Consider the following 7,062-nt stretch of genomic DNA (forward strand, 5'->3'; position numbering starts at 1 on the left):
TTGAAATACAGCCAGCTCTCCTGGACTCCTTTCCCCTTCATGTTAGTCCCCCAGGGGATCCTACCCATCAGTTCCCTGAGGGAGTCGAAGTCCAGGGTCCATATTCTGCTGCTTACCTTTCTTCCCTGTGTCAGGATCCTGAACTCAACCAACTCATGGTCACTGCCTTCCAGATTCCCATCCACTTTTGCTTCCCCCACTAATTCTTCCCGGTTTGTGAGCAGCAGGTCAAGAAAAGCTCCCCCCCAGTTGGCTCCTCTAGCACTTGCACCAGGAAATTGTCCCCTAAATTTTCCAAAAACTTTCTGGATTGTCTGTGCACCGCTGTAGTGCTCTCCCAGCCGATATCAGGAAGATTAAAGTTGCCCATGAGAACCAGGGCGTGTGATCTAGTAGCTTCTGCGAGTTGCTGGAAGAAAGCCTCATCCACCTCATCCCCCTGGTCCGGTGGTCTATAGCAGACTCCCACCACTACATCACTCTTGTTGCTCACACTTCTAAACTTAATCCAGAGACACTCAGGTTTTTCTGCAGTTTCATATCGGAGCTCTGAGCAGTCATACTGCTCCCTTACATACAGTGCTACTCCCCCACCTTTTCTGCCCTGCCTGTCCTTCCTGAACAGTTTATAACCATCCATGATAGTACTCCAGTCATGTGAGTTATCCCACCAAGTCTGTTATTCCAATCACGTCATAATTCCTTGACATCACTAGGACCTCCAGTTCTCCCTGGAGATTGTTTCCAAGGCTTTGTGCATTTGTATACAGGCATAGAATCATAGAATATAAGGGTTGGAAGGGACCCCAGAAGGTCATCTAGTCCAACCCCCTGCTCAAAGCAGGACCAATTCCCAGTTAAATCATCCCAGCCAGGGCTTTGTCAAGCCTGACCTTAAAAACCTCTAAGGAAGGAGATTCTACCACCTCCCTAGGTAATGCATTCCAGTGTTTCACCACCCTCATAGTGAAAAAGTTTTTCCTAATATCCAATCTAAACCTCCCCCACTGCAGCTTGAGACCATTACTCCTCGTTCTGTCATCTGATACCATTGAGAACAGTCTAGAGCCATCCTCTTTGGAACCCCCTTTCAGGTAGTTGAAAACAGCTATCAAATCCCCCCTCATTCTTCTCTTCTGCAGGCTAAACAATCCCAGCTCCCTCAGCCTCTCCTCATAACTCATGTGTTCCAGACCCCTAATCATTTTTGTTGCCCTTCGCTGGACTCTCTCCAATTTATCCACATCCTTCTTGAAGTGTGGGGCCCAAAACTGGACACAGTACTCCAGATGAGGCCTCACCAATGTCGAATAGAGGGGAACGATCACGTCCCTCGATCTGCTCGCTATGCCCCTACTTATACATCCCAAAATGCCATTGGCCTTCTTGGCAACAAGGGCACACTGCTGACTCATATCCAGCTTCTCGTCCACTGTCACCCCTAGGTCCTTTTCCGCAGAACTGCTGCCTAGCCATTCGGTCCCTAGTCTGTAGCTGTGCATTGGGTTCTTCCGTCCTAAGTGCAGGACCCTGCACTTATCCTTATTGAACCTCATCAGATTTCTTTTGGCCCAATCCTCCAATTTGTCTAGGTCCTTCTGTATCCTATCCCTCCCCTCCAGCGTATCTACCACTCCTCCCAGTTTAGTATCATCCGCAAATTTGCTGAGAGTGCAATCCACACCATCCTCCAGATCATTTATGAAGATACTGAACAAAACCGGCCCCAGGACCGACCCTTGGGGCACTCCACTTGATACCGGCTGCCAACTAGACATGGAGCCATTGATCACTACCCGTTGAGCCCTACAATCTAGCCAGCTTTCTACCCACCTTGTAGTGCATTCATCCAGCCCATACTTCCTTAACTTGCTGACAAGAATACTGTGGGAGACCGTGTCAAAAGCTTTGCTAAAGTCAAGAAACAATACATCCACTGCTTTCCCTTCATCCACAGAACCAGTAATCTCATCATAGAAGGCGATTAGATTAGTCAGGCATGACCTTCCCTTGGTGAATCCATGCTGGCTGTTCCTGATCACTTTCCTCTCATGCAAGTGCTTCAGGATTGATTCTTTGAGGACCTGCTCCATGATTTTTCCAGGGACTGAAGTGAGGCTGACTGGCCTGTAGTTCCCAGGATCCTCCTTCTTCCCTTTTTTAAAGATTGGCACTACATTAGCCTTTTTCCAGTCATCCGGGACTTCCCCGGTTCGCCACGAGTTTTCAAAGATAATGGCCAATGGCTCTGCAATCACAGCCGCCAGTTCCTTCAGCACTCTCGGATGCAACTCGTCCGGCCCCATGGACTTGTGCACGTCCAGCTTTTCTAAAAAGTCCCTAACCACCTCTATCTCCACAGAGGGCTGGCCATCTCTTCCCCATTTTGTGATGCCCAGCGTAGCAGTCTGGGAGCTGACCTTATTAGTGAAGACAGAGGCAAAAAAAGCATTGAGTACATTAGCTTTTTCCACATCCTCTGTCACTAGTTTGCCTCCCTCATTCAGTAAGGGGCCCACACTTTCCTTGGCTTTCTTCTTGTTGCCAACATACCTGAAGAAACCCTTCTTGTTACTCTTGACATCTCTGGCTAGCTGCAGCTCCAGGTGCGATTTGGCCCTCCTGATAACATTCCTACATGCCCTAGCAATATTTTTATACTCTTCCCTGGTCATATGTCCAACCTTCCACTTCTTGTAAGCTTCTTTTTTATGTTTAAGATCCGCTAAGATTTCACCATTAAGCCAAGCTGGTCGCCTGCCATATTTACTATTCTTTCGACTCATCGGGATGGTTTGTCCCTGTAACCTCACTTGAGATAACCTGCTGATTGCCCCTCATTCTCAGTATGAGGTAGGAGCCCTCCCCTCACAGACATTCCTGCCTGTGCTTCCTCCCGGTATCCCGCTTTCCCACTTACCTCAGGGCTTTGGTCTCCTTCCCCCGGTGAACCTAGTTTAAAGCCCTCCTCACTAGGTTAGCCAGCCTGCTTGAGAAGATGCTCTTCCCTCTCTTCGTTAGGTGGAGCCCGTCTCTGCCCAGCACTCCTTCATGGAACACCATCCCATGGTCAAAGAATCCAAAGCCTTCTCTCCAAGGCCACCTGCGTAGCCATTCGTTGACTTCCACGATTTGGTCTCTACCCAGGCCTTTTCCTTCCACGGGGAGGATGGACGAGAACACCACTTGTGCCTCAAACTCCTTTATCCTTCTTCCTAGGGCCACGTAGTCTGCAGTGATCCGCTCAAGGTCATCATTGGTGCCCACGTGGAGAAGCAGGAAGGGGTAGCGATCCGAGGGCTTGATGAGTCTCGGCAGTCTGTCACATCGCGAATCTTAGCCCCTGGCAAGCAGCAGACTTCTGTTTTCCCGGTCAGGGCAGCAGATAGATGACTCAGTCCCCCGGAGTAGAGAGTCCCCGACCTCCACCACCACCCGCCTCCTTCTCTTGGGAGTGGTGGTCGTGGAACCCCCAACCTCAGGACAGCGCATCTCATGCCTTCCAACCAGCGGAGTCTCCTTCTGCTTTCTCCCCCCAGACGTATCATCTGGTCCACTCTCCATAACGGTACCCATAGAGAGAACATGAAAACTGTTACTTACCTGTGTCTGCGTTGCTGGTACCCGAACATTCCCCCTTCTTCTGGAGGTCACATGTTGCCAAGCTTCTTCGCTGGCCTCTTGGCTCCGCTGTGCAACCTGCTCTAAATCTTTAGAGCTTTGTGCCCGTAGAAGCATATCCTGACTTATCCAGAAAATCCTCAGATTCTCGTATGCAACGCAGGGTCAATATCTGTTGCTCCAGACCTTCAATCTTCTCTTCCAATATGGATACTAGCTTGCACTTTGTACAGACAAAGTCACTTCTGTCCTGTGGAAGAAAGACAAACATGGCACATCCAGTGCAGGTCACAATAGCTGAAACCCCCCCCCCCCTTCCATATCACCTTCCTACTCTGAGCTTCCTCAGAGAAGTTGGCAAGATGTAAGCCTCACTGGGCTCACTCCAGGCAAACTCCTGCTGTGTGCTGCTCAGCTGGTTCGCCGCTGCTCATGAGGAGCTTCAGTTGGAGATCCCTGACTTTTCTTGTCCTGGCTGTTAGCTTTCTGCAGCGTGGGCACTTTTAAGTAATGTGCATCTCGTCAAGGCAGCGGACACACTGAGCGTGGCCGTCAGAGATCGGTATGGAGAGTCTGCAGGTCAGGCAGTGTTTAAAACCAGGTGAGCCTGGCATGCCTGACAGAGTTGGTCCCTTAGAGAAAAACGTTAAGGCTAAGGCTGTACACCTGTCAGAGAGGTGGGGGAGGGGGCTGAAGAGAAATAAAAGGATTTTTAATGAAATTAAAGAAATTAGGGTAGGGCAAGTGGATAGGGAAGCTAACTACAACTAAGCTAACATTACCGCTATGAATTATCCACTATAATTTTTTTCTGAAGTAAAAGAGGGTGCTGCTGATTGCTCTGACTCAAGCCAAAGGTGGTAGAGCAGGAACTGCGGGGGGACAGTTGGCTATGCACTGCTATGTAACCACTTGGGAGTGGCGCGAGACGGCTACTGTGTGTGCGCGGCCCAACCGGGCACTACTACCACAAATCTCCAATTACAAGTGCAGGGTCTCAAGACACCTAAAGTGGAGCACCTACAGGGACACTCCTTGAAGAAGAACACGTGGATACAGACAGATGGTGGAGTATAAAGAAATCATAGAAGATTGGGGTTGGACGAGACCTCAGGAGGTCTAGTCCAACCCCCTGCTCAAAGCAGGACCAACCCAACTAATCACCCCAGCCAGGGCTTGGTCAAGCCGGGCCTTAAAAAGCCACTAAGAATGGAGATTCCACCATCTCCCTAGGTAACCCATTCCAGTGCTTCACCACCCTCCTAGTGCAACGATGCTGCCTCTGGTGGGACACAACTGAGAGCATCAATTCAGGACAAATTGCTTAGAGCAGGGCAGTCACAGCCCCAGGCTGGTGGTTCTCCACCTCTAAGGCACACCAAACCAGCCAAACAAAGAGGACTTTGGTCTCACCCCACTGGTTAACCATAAATCACACAAGCAATTCCCTTAGACACTCCAGTTTCCTAGTATCACCACCACTCGTTATGGGGGTGAATGGTTATGAAAACCAATGCCACAGTAAAAGAAAAAAATGTTCTCACGATCTCAAAGGACAAAGCCCCAGACCCAGGTCAATATACAAGTCAGATCTTAAGCCACAAATCACACTGTTGCCAATCCTTTAGAATCTAAAATCTAAAGGTTTATTTATAAAAAGAAATATGGAGGAGAGTTAGAATTTGTTAAATGGAATCAATTACATACAGTAATAGCAAAATTCTTGGTTCAGGCTTGTAGCAATGGTGGAATAAACTGCAGGTTCAAATCAAGCCTCGGAGTACATCCACAGCTGGGATAGGTCATTCAGTCCTTTGTTCAGAGCTTCAGTTTGTAGCAAAGTTTCTCCAGAAGGAAGAAGCAGGATTGAAGACAAAATGGAGATGCTGCTGCTGCCTTTTATAGTCCTTTTGCCATGTGGCTTTTGCTTTCTTTGTTCCAACCACAAGCCACGCAGCACATGGCATAGAAAAACCTTAGAGTTCCATCCATAGGCATGTCTCTGCATGCCTGGCTGAGTCACAAGGTGTATCTGCCTTCTCTCAATGGGTCAATTGTATAGCTGATGGTCCTTCATGGGCCATCAAGCCAGCGCGGACGCCACATTGTCTGGAGTGTCACCCAGAAGCTTAGCACAAGTTTGAAATAGACAGTATAGAGATGCTTATAACTTTAAATACAAAAATGATACATGCAAGCAGATAGCATAATCATAACCAGCAAATCATAACCTTGTCATAGACGTCTTACTTAACCTCTTTGTAGAAGATTGGGTGCCGCTATATGACCTTAGTTGCAACAATGATCTATATGGTCAATTTATGTCAATAACGTCACACCTAGTGAAATAGTTTTTCCTAATATCCAACCTAGTCTTCCCCCACTGCAACTTGAGACCATTGCTCCTTGTTCTGTCATCTGCCACCACTGAGAAGAGCTGAGCTCCATCCTCTTTGGAACCCTGCTTCAGGTAGTTGAAGGCTGCTATCAAAACTCCCCTCACGCTTCTCTTCTGCGGACTTAAGTCATGTGCCCCAGCTCCCTAGACATTTTCATTGACCTCCGCTGGACTCTCTCCAATTTGTCCACATCTTTTCTGAAGCGGGGGCCCCAAACTGGATGCAGTAGTCCAGATGTGCCCTCACCAGTGCCGAATACAGGGGAATAATTCCTTCCCTTGATCTGCTGGCAATGCTCCTACTAATGCAGCCCAATATACTGCTAGCCTTCTTGGCAATAAAGGCGCACTGTTGACTCATATCCAGCTTCTCGTCCACTGTAATCCCCAGGTCCTTTTCTACCGAACTGCCACTTAGTCATTCGGTTCCCAGCCTGTAGCAGTGCGTGGGATTCTTCTGTCCCAAGTGCAGGACTTTGCACTTGTCCTTATTCAACCTCATCAGATTTCTTTTGGCCCAATTCACCAATTTGTCCAGGACACTCTGGACCCTCTCCCTACCCTCCAGTGTATCTACCTCTCCCCCCATCTTAGTATCATCCGCGAACTTGATGAGGGTGCCATCTAACCCATCATCCAGATCATTAATGAAAATATTGAACAAAAATCGGCCCCAGGACTGACCCTTGGGGCACTCTGCTTGATACCGGCTGCCAACTAGACATTGAGCCATTGATCACTACCTGTTGTGCCCAATGATCTAGCCAGCTTTCTATTCACCTTATAGTCCAGTCATCCAGCCCATACTTCTTTAACTTGCTGGAAAAAATACTGTGGGAGACGATCCCAAAAGCTTTGCTAAAGTCAAGGTATATCGCGTCCACTGCTTTCCCCATATCCACAGAGCCAGTTATCTCATCATAGAAGGCAATCAGGTTGGTCAGACATGACTTGCCCTTGGTGAATCCATGTTGACAGTTCCTGATCACCTTCCTCTCCTCCAAGTGCTTCAAAATGGATTGCTTGAGGACCTGCTCCACGAT

The sequence above is a fragment of the Caretta caretta genome, chromosome 1, assembly GCF_965140235.1.
Source record: "Caretta caretta isolate rCarCar2 chromosome 1, rCarCar1.hap1, whole genome shotgun sequence".
Classification (NCBI taxonomy): Eukaryota; Metazoa; Chordata; order Testudines; family Cheloniidae; genus Caretta; species Caretta caretta.